The 18,245-nt window shown below is 39.7% G+C and overlaps 1 protein-coding gene and 1 long non-coding RNA gene across 6 annotated transcripts in view; one reads left to right on the top strand and one right to left on the bottom strand.

Moving 5' to 3' along the window:
* The window catches only part of LOC123590334, a 42,452-nt gene extending 29,577 nt beyond the window's left edge, over positions 1-12,875 (bottom strand). Inside the window, exon 1 of one of the 2 annotated variants that reach the window (XR_006708720.1) lies at positions 12,479-12,875. This is a non-coding gene — a long non-coding RNA (uncharacterized LOC123590334). Of the gene's footprint in view, positions 1-180; positions 384-12,478 lie in introns of those variants that run through there. The other variant, XR_006708719.1, reaches the window with a different exon arrangement.
* USP44 (ubiquitin specific peptidase 44) overlaps positions 1-18,245 on the top strand; it is a 49,338-nt gene that overhangs the window by 4,129 nt on the left and 26,964 nt on the right. Inside the window, exon 1 of one of the 4 annotated variants that reach the window (XM_045463367.1) lies at positions 12,925-13,017. The exons of 1 other annotated variant lie outside the window; for it this stretch is intronic. The gene's annotated coding sequence lies outside the window, so the exon portion shown is untranslated. Of the gene's footprint in view, positions 1-12,924; positions 13,018-17,479; positions 17,587-17,609; positions 17,655-18,245 lie in introns of those variants that run through there. 2 more of the 4 variants (XM_045463368.1, XM_045463370.1) reach the window with 2 other exon arrangements.

The following is an 18,245-nucleotide window of genomic DNA, read 5'->3' as shown; positions in this document are numbered from 1 at the left end:
GAAATGAAACAAACTTTTATGTATATATTTGAATTCAATTCTCTAGTTTATCTTCCTAATGAAATACTCACCTGTTTTCCTAAGAATTGTAAGAAAAACAAAAATATTATCAGAGCATCTGAAGGCTTTTAACATTAAAATAAGTTATAAGCCACCAAATAGATGTTGTGTGTGGCATACCTAAAAGCAGACCCGAAGTTGAGAGCTGCCAGTTGTCTCAGTGTATGTATAGACAAAAGCACTGTACATAGTAGAAGTAAGTATACATAGGAATCTCTGGAGTCTTCCTGGATTCAAATCCTGGTGTTGCTACCTGTTAACTACATGACCTAAAACAAGTTACTTGATCTCCATACCTCAGTGTCTTCATTTCTAAATGGGAATAACAGTATATACTTCATAGGCTTAGTGTGAGGATTAAATGACAAAATACTTACAAAGCTGCATGAACAGTCCCTGGGCATAAAAGTGAGTGTTTATGAAATAATAGATACCATTAACACAATAGCTCCCACTGGATAGGTGATAGACTTGTTAAATATTTTTAAATGAAAATTTTTTATAAAAACAATATATGCTTGGGGCACCTGGGTGGCGCAGTCGGTTAAGCGTCCGACTTCAGCCAGGTCACGATCTCGCGGTCTGTGAGTTCGAGCCCCGCGTCGGGCTCTGGGCTGATGGCTCAGAGCCTGGAGCCTGTTTCCGATTCTGTGTCTCCCTCTCTCTCTGCCCCTCCCCCGTTCATGCTCTGTCTCTCTCTGTCCCAAAAATAAATAAACGTTGAAAAAAAAAAATTAAAAAAAAAAAAAAAGTTGGCCTTGAAGTCCCATGTGCACTTGTTTTAGCAATCTCCTACTGACTCTTTGAGAGTCTTTGTAAATGTCACCTCCTTGTCAAATTTTCTGCTCCCCATCCTCATCCTCATCCCACCCCACATTCTCTCCACCATTTTCCCATAGCACTTTGTAAATGCCTCTATTGTGACACTACATTGAATTTACCTATCCATACCTCAAGCCTGTGAGGGAAGGGGTTACCATATCTTATGTTTGTGTTCCCAGTGTACCACATAGTGCCTGGAACACGTGGAATGAAGGACTGATGAATGACTCAATGAATGAATGAAATGGAAAAGCAAAAATAGAACTAAAAGTTAGGAATAAAAAGAACAATGAGGGGGCACCTGGCTGGCTCAGTCCAAAGAGCATGTGACTCTCAATGTCAGGGTGTGAGCTCAAGCCCCATGTTGGGTGTACAGATTACTTAAATAAACGAACAAAAAAATAAATAAATACTTTTAAACAAAGCAATGAGTTTTCAATAACTAAGAAGTTCCTTTATTTAGTCATACCCCTTCATTTTACAGAAGAAAAAACAAACTTGTGGGGCACCTGGGTGGCTCAGTCGTTTAAAGTATCTGACTTCAGCTCAGGTCAGCCTGCTTTGGATTCTGTGTCTCCCTCTCTCTCTGCCCCTCCCCTCCTGCTCATTCTCTCTCTCTCTCTCTATCTCTCTCTCTCTCTCTCTCTCTCAAATATAAATAAAACATTAAAAGTTATTTTTAAAAAAAAGAAAGAAAAAACAAAATTGTTATTAGTTAAACGACTTGTCTAAACTAGTTACTATCAGGGGCACCTGGCTGGCTCAGTTGGTAGAGCATATGACTCTAGATTTTAGAGTCATGAGTTTGAGCCCATGTTGGGCATGGAGCCTACTTAAAAAAACAATAACAACAACAACAAATTAGTTAATGTCAGAAGCAGGGCTAGAACACAACAGGTCTATTAACCTCAACTTTTTGTTTCCCTGATCTTTTCTCATCATTATAACACTGATCACACTGTATTGCCAGTTTTCCCTGGCACATAGAGCTCCTTGAAGGCAGTAACAATGTCTTATTGATCTCTAATCTATCCCTTGATTATAAATGCTGAAGGTAATGAATATAGTCCTTTGTGCCATAAAAATGACCTCAAAATCAGATATGTGGGTTCACAATCCCCCTTAACACCACTTCTATACTAATTTCCACACTGTCAGAGATAATCTGAATGAATTTTAGTGAAACAGTGAAATAAATAACCCTGAGCTTTAAAACCAAACACACCTGAGTTTAAATGTCAGTTCTGAAATTTATTGTGGTGTCAGGCATATTATTTAAAATTTCAGAGCTCAATTACTTCACCTGTAACCCAGATCAGAAAGGCTAAGAGGGCAGGTAATAACACCTATCCTGCAAACTAGCATATTATAGGTGTTCAGTTAAAGGGTCGTTATGTTATTGTTGTTATTGTTAATTAACAAATTAGTGAATTCATTCATTACAACATGGAGCATTTTTTCAACTTCTCCCTGCATACCACCTGTCCTTTAAACCATTTCCAGGCAGATTTCTCTAGAAATTTTCTGAGTGATAACCGCTATTTCCTGACTTCACACAATACTGAGTGGCCAATACACAACTTTTAGCATTGGATTATAAATTCTATCTTGTGCTATTCTCTAATTTTTTATTATGCACATATCTCATTTTTCTCATCAAATTGTAAGGTTTTTGACTATGTAATAAGGGTAATATGTAATATGTAATATGTAATAGGGTAGCACAGAGAGAATAGAAGCAGAGAATTGAGTATAGAGGCTAATTATAATAGCGCTGACAAGGAATGATAAGAATGAGAGCTGGGGCAGTGGCATTGAAAAGAGAAATAGGTCTCAGGGACACTTAAATGATAGAACTGGCAAGATTTGGCCCCTGATTCAATGTGATGGATAATGCTGGGTTGGGGAATAAAAGATGATCCTAAGGTATCTAAAATAAATAGTTGACTAGATGATGATTCTATTATCTAAAATAAGGAGTAAAATAAAAAGAAGAGATTGGAGACTGGGAGTGGGAGAAGGAAGGACAAAAGGTATTAAAGACATGTTAAATCTTTTGCAAGTAGGCACAAGTGGGCAATAAAAAGAGAGAGAAAAAGATCTAAAATACTGAAAACTCTTGGTTGGAGAAATTTCCTCAGGAAATAAAGCAGCTTCTGAACCTAAGCTGTACAAGATATAAAAGAGACTGAGGTGGGGCAGAGAGGGTACAGAAGCAGGTTGTCCAGTGAGGCCCTGCAGGGCAGAAATAGTCCCAGATGGTAAATATTATAAGTAAAGAAATTTTTATTTGCCCTAAGGGAGAATTTTCTAAAAACATAAGGTTTCTGAGTCACCAAATCTTGGAGGAAACAGCTGTCCTTTGGGATCCAGGGAGCTATGTATCCCATTGTATGACTCTGGACCAGTCATTTCGCCCCAGCTTCCACTGTCCTATCCGCAAATTTCAGACCAAAGCCATTATCCTTATTATTCAGATTCTAGTGCTTATTAGGACACTTCCTGTATCACTGAGTATAACCAAAGAAACAGATTCGTGACCATCAATGCATTTCACATAAAATGCAGATGGAGTAAATAAGGATACAGCTCAGATCAGGAAGATGAGTAAAGTTTTAATTATGAACCAGTTGATCCCTACATCCATCCTACAATGAGTAGCTTAGAAAGCACATACATTTCTGTTTCTTCTTTGAGACTGTCTTATCTGTTTTTCTGTCCATTCTCCAAGGTCATGAGTTTACCTATTTATGAGTGAATACATTTTGGTGGAAGAGCTTCTATAATCATGATAGAATGACATCTCAGTTGATTTGGACACCTTTAAATGTAGGTCAAATTAGCTTGGCAAGGAAGCAATCTAGCAGGAAATAAACTACAGGTAAAATTCTCTAAATCAATTTTTCTCATTATATTTATACAAATTCTTCTTGGAGATGCTAACACTATCTTCTGTTTAATTTAGACAGTCAGGTTTAAGGACTTTTTTTCAAAAGTAGACAAGCTGAGAGGTGGGAAGTGCTTTAATAACTATCTCTCAAAAGAAATCACTTCCATGGTATCTATAAAGTACACTGCAGAGAACAATGGTATCTATAAAGTACGCATGCTGTGAAGAACAATGGCTGGTCATAGGAAGACTTGTTTTCTTTTTTTTTTTTTTTTTTTCAACGTTTATTTTATTTTTGGGACAGAGAGAGACAGAGCATGAACGGGGGAGGGGCAGAGAGAGAGGGAGACACAGAATCGGAAACAGGCTCCAGGCTCTGAGCCATCAGCCCAGAGCCTGACGCGGGGCTCCAACTCACGGACCGTGAGATCGTGACCTGGCTGAAGTCGAAGTCGGACGCTTAACCAACTGCGCCACCCAGGCGCCCCAGAAGACTTGTTTTCTAATCCCAGGTCTGATCAATGCTGTGTGGCTTCAGACAAGTCACTTAATATCTTAATAATTTCCTCAGCTATATAATGATAAATATGAAGAAAGATAATGTGAAAATTCTTTGAGATATAAATTGTCTGCAGTGAAAGGCTTTATAACTAATGCACAATTCCTCCTTTCCTCAATCTATTTATATAGATATGAGGTCCTTAATATATCTTTGAGATAACTCATAATCCTCTCCTCCCTCCATTAGATTTGTTAATCAAACGATTGAAAGTATTTTGGTAGATGGGGTGCCTGGCTGGCTCAGTCGGTTGAGTGTCCGACTTTGGCTCAGGTCATGATCTCATGGCTCATGAGTTCAAGCCGTGCGTCGGGCTCTGTGCTGGCAGCTCAGAGCCTGGAGCCTGCATCGGATTCTGTGTTTCCCTCTCTCTGCCCCTCCCCGGTTCGTTTTCATGCTCTCTCCCTCTCTCTCTCTCCCTCTCTCTCTCTCTGTCTCTCTCTCTCTCTCACACACACACACAAATAAAATAAACAAATAAAATTTTTGAAAGTACTTTGGTAGATAGGTAAAAAATTTAGTGACAAAACCTGCTAAAAGAAGAAAGCCAAATGCCTCTGAAAAAAGGTAAGGGTATCTTAAATGAAAAAAATCAAAGACTATATATACATTTAATGTGTTTGTAAGACATACTCCGTCTTTATTATTTTTCAGATCTGTCAGTTAAAAAACAAAAGTAGTGGTGTAATATACTCAAGAGGTTTAATATTACGTTAATCAAAGATGACAACTGTGAAAACCATTTATTTTTGTATGTGAACCACTAATTTCAGATGAAATCTAAAATACTCAAGTCCCAATTGTTAACACTGAAATGCCAACAAAAACCTTAAGGAAATCTTTTGTAGCTAGATTATACTGTTACGCATTTATTTGAGAAACTAAAACATGTATGTAACTAATGTATCTAAATCCTACTGTATCACTGCAAAGGCTCCAATAAAATCTACTTGGTCAAAATTTGAGCAAATTATACTACATAGCTTAATTTAAAATCTATGTTGTCATTCATCAAATTCTGATAACTATACCCTGCAATTTAGTGTATGTGGTTAGAGCATTGCCTAGACTCAACAAGTCCAAAGTTGCATTCCCATTCCTACTGGAGCCAATTGACTTGAAAAGGAGAAAAATATCAGTAACCTAGCACAGCTTGCTTTCTATCCACTTTCTCTGATTTTGGTGAAAACTGAGTTCAAAGGACACTTGATAAAATTGTGGGTGAATAGCCTGGGTAAAAAAACTACCTGAAATGCCACCTTCACAAACAAAGTACAGTATTCCCTCAAACTATAAATAAATGGAAGAAAACAAATAAACTTTCCTTCTCTAAATATAGGGAACAGAGCATGTCGTGATCCAGTTTAGGTCTGCCTCTCCACTGCTAAATCTAACACCTCCAGAGAAGATCCTAGTCTGATGTGTGAATATAAATAAATTGATTAAATCCTGAACATGTTTCCTCCTCAACTGTAAAATAAGGATAATAATACTGACCTCCTTAGGACAATTGTGAGAATTATAGTAAGCAGTGACTATAAGCTAACTATTAAGTGAAAGCAGCAATAATAGTAGTAGCAGCAGCAGCCATAGTTATCATTCTGTCCTGATACATAGGGGATCATGTACAGGTCTAAGAATAAAATCTAAGAGTGTATTTTAAGAAGGAAAAGGTGATCAACTTTAGCATATTTTTGGTAAAGGAAGATCAATGGTTTTTGAATTTGACCAGGAAGAAATTGCTGGGGAGCTTGTTTTAAAAGAATATTTTCAGGGACACCTAACTGGGTGGCTCAGCCAGTTAAGCATTCGACTTCAGCTCAGGTCATGATCTCAAGGTTCCTGAGTTTAAGCCCTGCATTGGGCTCTTGGCTGTTAGCACAGAGCCCACTTTGGATCCTCTGTCCCCCTCTTTCACTGCCCCCCTCTGCTCGTGTTCTGTCTCTCAAAAATAGATATTTAAAAATAAGTAAATGAAAAATATTTTCAAAGCAGTAAGGTGAGAAGCCTGATTGTAGGTGGCTAATGAAAAGAAAATGGAGATGGCAGGTATAAACCAGGCATTTTCAACATCCACCAATCACTATCATAGAGTCATGATGATTTTTTTTTTAATCAGAGAAGGACTTATATTTCTAGGCTTTTTATTATAGTTCTCATTTACAGAGAGTTTTAGGATTGAGAAAAATAATTACTAAGATTGTCTTGTTGCCATTGTTCTAACTCACAAAATGTTCTATTAGTGGTTGACAATGTAGAAAACTATTGAGGTTATTTGGTAAAGAGTACATTGATGATGGATTTAAAACTGATAGGTAAAGTGGGCAGGGGGAGGCAAACCATAGCTCTAAGTAGACAGGAGACTGAAGAAAAATGAATTTTTATTGATTGTAATGAAACATGGTTTCAAGGCAACTATTCTCGGGGTTTTGTAACTAGTTAGCATGCCGGAGTCTCATTCATTATTGGAATTAACCAGACAAATCACTCCACCAGCTAAGAACGGCCATGCACCACCACCCACAGAATCAAGAAAGAGATATCAATCTGTCAATCCTGTCCATGCCTTTGGTTTCCCGTGTTGAGTCAAATTAAGCAGTAGGTTCCACTCCTGGTGGCAACCTTCTGCCAATTCCTTTAAGTTTCAGCTTTGCAACCATACTCTCCCCCTGCCCCTCCCTCACTCCCATGCCCAACCAGAATCCAAAGACTTTGGTTTCCCAGAAGCTGCACCAGTGCATCACCAGTCGGCATCATTTATGTTCGGAACTATGGCAACTATCTCTGTGCCTTTGAGATCTACTGATATAAGCCTCTCATTGATGATTTAAGGGAGAAGAGAAATTAAGGGGTTGAGACAGGAAGCTATACATCAAGCGATTTCTTTCAAGATGTGGAAAACTGGATGTTTAAAAGCAGAGGCTTAGGAGCCAGTGAAAAGGAAGAGAACAAAGAAATGTTAGAAGAAGCAGAAAAGCTTAGCAACAAAGTACCTCACATATTAGGATAGGATAAGATTCAATAATAATAATAGCACCTCACATTTATTGGGAACTATCATCATTTAAAAATTTTGTTATATCTTTGTGTTATGCATAGTAGCAGCTGGTAGAAATACCACAATTCTGATTTTTACTGGTGTCAATAAAAAATCTTCAAATTATATAGAAAGATCATTTATCTTAAGTTTTGGACTTAAGTTTTACTTTGAATTCATGTAGTACTTCATAGTTTACAAAAGCATTTACATAATCCTCAAAAAGACATGAATCTGCTGAATCAGTTTTGTAATTCCCATTTTCAGAGAGAATCTCAAGCAGATTCCATGTCCCGCGCAAAGTCAAAAGTGGGGCTTGGTCCCCCAACCAGGAGATCATGACCCGAGCTTAACCAACTGAGCCACCCAGGCTTTTTTTTGTTTCTCTTAAGCTCACAGTTGATTATGAAGAAAGAATTCGTACATTTTCGGGAGATATTTAAAGTGTTGGACTTCCTAACTAGCATTCATCTTAAGATAAAATTGTGGTTTTTTTTTTTTAATGTTTACTTATTTATTTTGAGAGAGAGTGAGCGCAAGCAGGTGAGGAGTAGAGTAAGGGAGAGAAAGAGAAAATCCCAAGCAGGATCTGCACTGCCAGTGCAGACCCTGATGCAGGGCTTCAACTCATGAGCCATGAGATCATGACCTGAGCTGAAATCAAGAGTTGGACACTTACGCAACTGAGCCACCTAGGTGCCCCTTAAGATAAAACATTTTATGTTCATTCAGATTTCCTCTATTTCCCCAAAGACCCAGTGAGTGACTGATGCTGTTCCACTCCTAATCAGGCCTCTCCAAGGCAACACAATATCTATGCGTGTTTCCCATTTTCCCTGTCATCCCCCAAATTTAAAAACCTATTTCCCATTATCTTCACAGCACTGTTCATTTATCTAATTCACTAATTTGCAATAAGATACTAAAACTGTTAGGAGCTTGGGGTGCCTGGCTGGCTCAAGAATCAGGGAACATGTGACTCTTGATCTTGAAATCATGGGTTCAGGCCCCATGTTGGGCATGGAGCTTTCTTGGGGAAAAACAACAACAACAACAAACTAATAGGAACTTAACAAATTATCCCCCTGCCCCCAGATTTGCATTTTAACCTGGGGTCTTAAATTGTTTTAATAATATGGGCATTTCTGACCCTCATAATGGAGTCAAGGTAATTTGGTTTTTCCTGGCATCCCATCACACCAACACAACAAAGGCATACTTTATAGTACTTTTTGTACAAATAATGTACATTACATGTACATCAGTATTAAACAAAAAGGGAGAAAACTATTCATAATGAGACTAGTCAAAATTATAATCCTCTTGCCCAGTGTGATTGACAAATAATAATGTTAAAACTAGATTTTGTCTTAATTCAATAAAATGTTATAAGCATAAGCAAATAAGTTAAATGTTTAAGTCATTCTTTAATATTATCATTGGTTTTTATGAAAAGAAGAAGTAACTTCATAAGTATTCAATAGTGAATTTATACAAATTTCCTTCTGTGATCAATTCCAAGTCATTTTAGAATTTTCATGCAAATAGATGAAAGAAAACTTCATTGTTGCTAAAAAGACTTCTTTATGCCACCTTTTGTTTTCTGATTGACTCATCTTTCATTATTTTTCTATAGGCCAGGAATCATGTATTTAGTTTAAAAATTAAGAAACCTCTACCAAGCATCCATTCTGCTTAGTTTTGTAAACATCAGTTTAAAGACCAAAGATAAAATGAAATAGATGGAGGCTATCTGCCTTACATACAACCTCCTTTCCTTTTAAGAATTTCCTGTGGAAATGCGGTTTTCTGGAACTTCATCTCTGGTTAACCGAGCAAGGAGAAGCTTACAGACACAAACAGATGGCTAAACCAATGACTGTCACCAAGAGGGCCCTATGGCCTGAAAGGAAGTCACCTTAAGACAACAGAGAAAAGCAGGGTGATCATCCTAGCTGCTGCACATGAATTGTTAGCTTTTTTTTTAAAGATTTATTTTTAAATAATCTCTACATCCAACATGGGGCTCAAACTTACAACTCTGAGATCAAGAGTCACGTGCTCTATCTATGGAGTCAGCCAGGCACCCCAGAATCGTTAGCTCTTTTTACTGTATGCATATATACTGAATCTACAGTATGAGGTTTCCTTTATATGATGCAGTACCTTACTACATTAATTGCTGCTTTATACTCAGCTTTCTGTTTTTTTGCAACACTAAAGGATTTCAGTTTCCAAAGGGTTTGTGAAGATGTAAATAATTATACAAACAATTATGATTAACCACTTTTCTTAATTGTTTTTTTTTTTTAAATGAGTTTAGGGGTGCCTGGGTGGCTCAGTCCGTTAAGCACCTGACTCTTGATTTCAGCTCAGGTCATGATTTCATGGTTCATGGGTTCAAGCCCACATCAGGTTCTGCACTGACACTGGGGAGCCTGCTTGGGATTCTCTGTCTTCCTCTCTTTCTGCCCCTCCCTGCTGGCTCTCTCTCTCTTAAAAATAAACACTTTTTTAAAATTAAAAAAAAATATATGGGTTTAAAAATATGTACAGAGGCGCCTGGGTGGCTCAGTCGGTTAAGCACAGGATTTTTGGTTTAGGTCATGATCTCATGGTTTGTGAGTTCAAGCCCCACATCAAGCTGTCTGTTATCAGTGCAGAGCCCACTTCAGATGCTCTGTCTCTCTCTCTCTCTCTGTCCCTCCCCCCTCTCAAAATTAAATAAACATTTTAATTAATTAAAAATATGTACAGTATAAAATAAAATTTAGATACCCCAATCATCTTCCCTCACGAAAGATTATTTTCCCTCATGAGGGATGCCTGGCTGGCTCAGTTGGAAGAGCATGTGACTCCTGATCTCAGGGTCATGAGTTCAAGCCCCACATTGGGTATAGAGATTACTTAAATAAACCGTAAAAAAAAAAAAAAAGATTATTTTCCCTGATGAAAGATACTTTTAGTATCTTTTTGGCATGGTTTACTAAAGCTTTATAAGTTAGAATTTCCAGTTCTAACCCTTTTCCTTTCTCTCTCTGCTTCTCCAGATCCTTTCCCTGCTTGCTATGAGAAAAGGAGGCTAAAACTTTGTTCTACCTGTTTCTCATAATATCATAACTAATTTTAACCTTTATGGTATTTATCCTCCAATTAGCTATTACTTTAGTAAAAAGTAAACCTCAGGTTAAAGGGTTATAAATATGAACAAATCTCAGTTCCTGACCTCAAGGAACTTTACAGGGCAGTAATGATCCTGAGAGAAATAATGATAAGTACATTTACTTTTCTCTTTATACTTTAGGAAGGGTTTAAACATGCAAAAGTTCATTTGATGTTTAAAACATCCTTGTAAGGAAGATAGGACAGATACTATTTCCCTAACTTTACAGAGGAGATAAAAGTAAAACATGCAACACATTTAAAGAACTAAAAATATTTAGATAAACTGTCATACATTGTGAGTATAACTAGATAAACATGTTATAACATTATACACACACATACATCCTTAACCTATCCTTAGAAAGGCATCCAGGCTTAAGAAAATATCTCATTTGTTTTCCACAATGCTTAAAATCTCATCTTTTAAATTTATTTATTTATTTATTTATTCATTCATTCATTCATTCATTCATTCATTCAGATTTTATTTTTAAGTAATCTCTACACCCAATGTGGGGCTCAAATCACAACTCCGAGATCAAGAGTCTCTCACTCCACCGATTTGAGCCAGCATGGACCCCTAAAATCTCATTTTATAATCCCATACTCAGTGTCTATAGGAGGTTCCATTATAAATAGTCAGAAATGCAAAAAACATTACTAAACACTAGAATTTACCACATGATAACTGGGCTCCTTAGAAAATGGAAGTTTGGAGTAAAGAGTCCTAGAATAACGTGGGAAACGATTTATTGGGGAAAAAAAAAAAAAAAAGCCTTGATAAACTGATATAAAGCCCTGGGCACAAGCAGCCTGTGGATTCCTGAAAAAATTGAGTAGGATGGAGGTGGAGAAGATATTAAAAGGAGAGACAAAATGACTAGCTTTACAATTTTGCTGCTGTTAATGACAAAACCCCGGGCTCCTTTTCAATTTCCAGTAGGCATATGTTGTACTTTTCAAGGTATAAGCTTCCCTCACAGGCCACTAAATAAACACTTACCAGCCCTTTAAAATTAAATCAGTTTGGGGGTCTTCTACTTCTTAACTTGCATTTGCCTCCCTTACCTGCCACCACCCTCGTTCTTTGTTTCTTAGAATTAAAAAAGCCTAGGGGCATCTGGTTGGCTCAGTTGGTAAAGCATGTGACTCTCAATCTCAAGGTAGTGAGTTCAAGCCCCACAATGCGCATGGAGCCTACTCAGAAAAAGAAACTAAAAACAAGAAAGAATTTAAAAGAGCTAATTCTAAAGCCATTTCTTTCTGCTCATGTTCCACTCTCTATATTCACCTACTAAGACCATATGTTGTCATCTGCTGTTCTAATATTTCTCTCTCAACTCTTTTCTTACATATTTGCCTCAAATTTAAGGTTTTTGGGTGACTCTATTTTTAAAAAATCAACAGCAGGGTGTTGTTACACCTTAATCAAACTTTAGGTCTGAGTCTTTTAGTATTTTCTTTACCTACTTTCTCCATTCAATCCTTTATTTCTTCCTAACATTGAAATGAAGGTCATGGACATGTCAGTGCCTAGCATAGTGCCAGGCACATAGGTGTTCAAAAAATATTTGTCAAATGAATCTTTCATAGCTTTAAAATTATTGATAGGAACATTTAGTCTGTAAAACTGAAAATTCTTGGAAGCAGTTTTCTCAAAGTTAACAAAATCCTAAACTCTTCTTTAATAGACAATTAGGATTCCCAAGATATTTCTCATTTTAATAAAAGACTGGAATAGAAAATTCTAAAAATCAACACAAAGATTAAAAAGCAGCCCTAAGATTAACAAAATTTTGTATTTTGTCTTCCTTTAATTCATTCGGACTCTGAGGATCCAAGAAACAACCAGTTAGTGTTGTATCTACTTCAGAAGTTGGATCTGGCCTCAGAGTGGAGGTATCAAAGTCATTAAAATTTTATCTTGTTAGGAAACTGTACTTACCTTAGAAAAAAAAAGCAAATTGACGTTTCTCCCAATATAGGGACTGTGGAAACAAGGGAAACCACTACACATCATTTCCACAATGCCCTATTATGCGAGAGAACATCTAATTTTGTTAATTCATTAAGCATTTTAAGAGTATTTTTGGCCATCACTATACTAAGGAGCTGTAGAGAGACACACAGTGGAGCCAGTGCACATTCCTTCTCCCCAAAGAGGTTACAATGCAAAGAGAGAACCAGGCGCGGAACTCAGAACAAAAGCTGTGACTGCATAATAATGTATTGGGGGTTGGGGGATGGGGATCTGAAAGCCTAGTTACTAGGAAAGCAATTTCCAGGAGGTAAGAGCTTAGGCCAGCTCTGAAAGAGGTTGATTGTAATTTTGCAGGAGTGAAAGTTGGAGGGGCTTCTACTTAGGAGATAAACATCTGCGCAGATTTAAAGGTGGGAAGTGCCTGAAGTGTGCAAGACTGTAAAGAGACTGACCTCCTAGCAGTCAAAGGCCGATAAGGGGAAAGACTGATTTTGAGGATGTAGGTAAGTTTGGGGAAGCCTGTTGATGATGTGTGAAGGGAAGAAGACATTTTTTTTCTTTGTTATAGTAAAAAGCTTAGATTTCGTGACATGGGTGTAAAACAAAGAGGAAAATTACGTGAGAAAAATTATTAAGACAGCTATGTAAAAATGAGGTTCTGGTTCTGGAGCTCTAGAAACAAGTTAGACATGGCATAATTTAGGCCTACGTTGTTAAGACTCAGAATAAAATGGTAGCTAAGGAAATTTTCAAAGTTGAGTAAATAGTAATAACAATAAATATATATAAGGTTATGCTACAATCGATCTCTTTAATTATTAACACAATTAATGACAATCTCCAGATAATTTCTTATCTCTAGCTCATTCCTTCCCATCCAGCACCTCTCTCTAGCTTACATCTTTGTATTCAAGACCTTTTATTGAGGACATCTATTCAGTACCCTCCTCCTATGACTTACTCAACTTGTCTTTGCTTTGTCTTCTTCCCATAAATGAAAAAATATCATCTTAGTCTTTAAAAGACCCAGCCCAAATTCCGTTTCCTTGAAGTCATTTATGACCTCAGGAAATTATCTGAACTTCTATCTGCTAGTCACTTTGGCCACATGCAGCTTATTTTCTGAACAATTTTTTTTAATGTTTTATTTATTCTTGAGAGAAAGAGAGATAGAGCATGAGCGAGGGAGCGGCACAGCGAGAGAGGGACACAGAATCCAAAGCAGACTCCAGGCTCTGAGCTGTCAGCACAGAGCCCAACATGGGGCTCACGAGCCATGAGATCATGATCTGAGCGGAAGTTGGACGCTCAACCCACTGAGCCACCCAGGCGCCCCTGAACAATTTTTGAATACTGATGATCTTCATTCTATTTAACCCTTTAAAACAGTTTTTTAAAAATCATGGGACACCCGGGCAGCTCAGTCGATTAAGTGTTGGACTTTGGCTCAGGTTATGATCTCACAGTTCATGAGTTCGAGCCCCACATCGGACTCTCTGCTGTTGGTGCAGAGCCCACTTCAGATCCTCTATCCCCCTCCTTCCATGCCCCTCTCTCACTCATCTGCACAAATGTACCCACGCACTTTCAAAAAAAAATAAACATTAAAAAAAATAAGTATGATCATTGCAGAACACATAGAAAATAAAAATCACTTGTGGAGTGCCTGGTTGGCTCAGTCAGTGGAGCGACTCCTGATCTCAAGGTTGTAAATTCAAGCCCCATGTTGGGTGGAGAGATTACTTTAAAAAATAAAATCTTTTAAAAACAGCACTTGTAATCCTGCCACCATTACTGAAATGTTGATGTATTCCAAGTGTCCAATGTGAATAGTATATACATTCATTTTTAAATACAATGTATACATTTTTGCATCCTGCATTTAGTTTTTGCTTTTACATTGTTATTTTACAGACTCTTGGCATCTAAACCATTCTACTCAGAATCTGAAGACCCCAGCTACTGCTTCTTTTTACCTCAGCTGTTAATCCTTATATCCTCTTTCTTTATGCCTCTTGCTTCCAGGTGTCCACTGTTTGCCTTCTCAATGTGCCTTTAATTAATTAATTAATTTTTACTTCAACATGCCTTTAAATCAATATTCAACCCATCTCAACCCCTTTTACCTCAGTGTTTGAGAAGAGGTTTTATCTATCTATCTATCTATCTATCTATCTATCTATGATTTTGTTTTTAAGTAATCCCTATTCCCAATGTGAGGCTTGAACTCACAAGCCCTGAGATCAAGAGCAGCATGCTCCACTGACTGAGCCAGCCAGGTCCCCAGGGGTGGGCAGGGAGAGTTTTTAAAGAGCTTCCTACAGATTGATTGGTCTTGGGTCTGGTGTTCATCTCAGACTAATAAACTCTGGAAAAGAGGGAGAAGGGGTCATACAGTCTAGTAAGATAATTTATGAAGAAGGACCCTCTTTGAAGAATGGGAATGGGAGACACAGTTGACTTGACTTATAAATCCTTCATTTAATATTTTTAGAAAAGAAGATTTTAAAAAATTTTTATGTTTTATTTTATATTTGAGAGAGAGAGACAGAGACAGCGAGCAGGGGAGGTGCATGCAGAGAGAGAGACAGAATCCGAAGCAGGCTCCAGACTCCGAGCTGTTAGCACAGAGCCCAACGCAGGACTCGAACTCACGAGCAGTGAGATCATGACCTGAGCCGAAGTCGGACGCTTAACCGACTGAGCCATCCAGGTGCCCCGAAAATAAGATTTTTTAAAAGTAATCTCTATGCTGAACTTGGGATTCAAACTCATGACCCCGAGATCAAGTCACATGCTCTACCAACTGAGCCAGCCAGGCACCCCCTGAAAATAGAATTTTTAAAATGATTGTTTATTTATTTATTTTGAAAGAGGGAATGCATGAGCAGGGGAGGGGAGAGGGAGAGGGGAGGGAGAGAGAGAGAATCCCAAGCAGTCTCTGCACTGTAAGCATAGAGCAGACACAGGGCTCAAACTCACAAACTGCAAGATCATGACCTGGGCCAAAATGAAGAGTCAGTCACTTAAGTGACTGAACTACCTAGACACCCCTGAAAATAAGATTTTTGATGACTATATAATATTCTGTCCTATGACTATATCAGATATACTTATCCTTTCCCATGGTACTGAACAGTTAGGTTGTTTCTGGTCTTCACTATTCTAAACATTTTAAAAAAAAATTTTTTTTTCAACGTTTATTTATTTTTGGGACAGAGAGAGACAGAGCATGAACGGGGGAGGGGCAGAGAGAGAGGGAGACACAGAATCGGAAACAGGCTCCAGGCTCTGAGCCATCAGCCCAGAGCCCGACGCGGGGCTCGAACTCACGGACCACGAGATCGGCACCCGGCTGAAGTCGGACGCTTAACCGACTGCGCCACCCAGGCGCCCCTGGTCTTCACTATTCTAAATAACACTGAGCAGAAGTAAAAAATTGTTTGTATTCCTAAAAGCAAAATTACTAGATCAGTGGCAGCAGATGCTTAATATTCACCAAAGACCTTCTAGATGGGTTTTTTGACCTTAAAAAAGGAGAGCAAGGTTTTTGAACTTAGTTATATTTTGCTTTCTAGGAAATGCAGGGAAAACTATATTGTATGCCAAAAATACTTAAATGAAATACTTCCTCTTCAGAGATACTCTCATGTAATGCATTTTAGAAATTAAGGTGATGGGAAAGATTACAAGACAGTGGTTTACGTGTTTCGAACTGGAGGACTGCACTGGGGACAGAATTGAATTCTATAGAATTATCATGCACTTGTATTAGAAAAAAAGAATGAAAGGAGTATTAAACTATGAAAATTCATCACTTATCACTTATATGTGCAAAACTACATTTTATGCAATTGAATCTTCAACCGGTACTTTTTATAATGTGAATTGATTAGCCTGTTGCCATTTGTTATCTACATAAGAATTCCTGAGGTTAATAGGCCGATGTTAATTAGCCATTTCCCTTCAAACTTTTGTTTAGATAATATGCTATGAATGCCTTTGTGCGCTCATTTTTTCCCCATTCATACCATGGAAATTCCCTGAAGTGGAGTTGTTCATATGAACAATTTTATAGCTTCCCTTATATATTGCAAGATAATGTACTCCACGGACACGTTATTAACGCTGCATGTTTGTCTTGCTGCTTCTACCTCTCCTTAAAAAGATAGGTCTTTTCATTTTAAATATTCCCCACAGGGTAGCGGAGGTAGAAACGGCACACAGCTGAGCACAGAGTACAAGCTCAAGAAATATTAATGGCTTACTTTTCATGTACCTGTGGGTTTGACTTTCTCTTCTCTAGATCTTTCTCTCTCAGCTCTTCTTTTCGGTATCTATTTCATTACCTTAAATTGGCAATTTCAGGTAAATCGACAGCTTCAGGTTAATTTTGGACACAGGAGTCTCTTCGTGTCCCTCAAATTTATGTCTCAGTCAGTGTCCCATTCTGGAACCTTCCTTGCCCGACTGCTGTCTGAGGAAGCTGAATTCAAAGCAGTCACGATCCCCTTGAGGTCACACCTAGGTTGCCTCCTCAGAAAGGAAGCGTTTTCTCAACGAATGTCTATGCCAGTCAATTTGCGCTGATTTTGAAGACAACGGAAGGGGCGCGCCTTCCTGCCAATTTGACGCTGTGTGAGTCGCAGAAATTCAGTGGAGGGGTTCGGACGCCCGCGGAATCTTTTGCATCTCACAGAACTGTAGTAAACACTGGCTGCACCCTCCCGTGCCCGGGAGATGAGGACAGGTGCGAAGCCCGCCTGGGGAGGAAACGGCTACTATCCACTCAGAGCCACACGCCGCGCTGAGCAAAGCCCATCCCTGGACCACGACCGGAATCCCGGCTGCCGCTCGCCTCTCAGGGCGTCCCCGGCAGCCGAGCGGGTGGCATTAGCCAAGCGGAGCGGCACCCCCGGCCCGCCAAAGGCCCGGGGGGCGGGGCGGCACGGCGTCACCTGTGACGTAGCCGCTCGACCGGGCCGCCGCCGCTGCCGCCGCCGCCGCCGCCGCTGAACCGGGGGCGGGGGGCCCGGGGGTGAGCGCAAAGATGGCCGCTCCGGCTCGGGCTGGTGAGTGTGCGTGACGGACGCGCGCGGCTGCAGCGGTTGGCGGAATGAGGCTCTCTACCGGAGCGGAGGTCCGACCAGAGCCTTCGGGGCCTGGGGGCACCTGGCGGCGTTTTCCCGCCTCGCAGGGCGCGGGGAGGTCCTGAGGGAGGGACAGGGGGGCTGCGGACGGACTGAGGGGAGCGGGCCGAGGGGCGCGCGGAGAAGGCAGTGGCAGTGGCGGCGGGTCCGGCGAATTTAGAATTGGCGCCTCTGGGAAGTTTCGGTGGGTCGTGCGATGCCCTGGCCGGCGTCCTGGTGGCTGGCCACCTCAGGAGTGCCCAGAGATGCTGCGAGCAGCCGCGCGTCCCGTGTGGCCAGGGTCACCGCGTAGCCACCCTGAGCGGGGCTGGAGGGGCATGAGTTGGGAGGAGAAGAGGCGAAATAGGAAGACTTTGGGGGGTGCGGAGGGCTAGATGTGCCCTGACCCGCGTTGGGGAGCGCTATGTAGATGTGATCATGAATAGGGATGCGCGCTGGGCGCTCTGCAGAGCTGGTACTGTCGAAATAAAACCGCATCCTAACCCCTGGTTCTGATTGCTGCCAGGTGATGCTCGAAATCCCCTGGGAGGCTTTGGAAGGGCATTTTCTAGCCGTCCGTTTATGAGGAATGGCTTGCTTTC

Source organism: Leopardus geoffroyi, chromosome B4 (genome assembly GCF_018350155.1).
Source record: "Leopardus geoffroyi isolate Oge1 chromosome B4, O.geoffroyi_Oge1_pat1.0, whole genome shotgun sequence".
NCBI lineage: Eukaryota > Metazoa > Chordata > Mammalia > Carnivora > Felidae > Leopardus > Leopardus geoffroyi.
The sequence above is the reverse complement of the archived record's forward strand: the minus strand, read 5'-3'. Positions and strand labels throughout refer to the sequence as shown.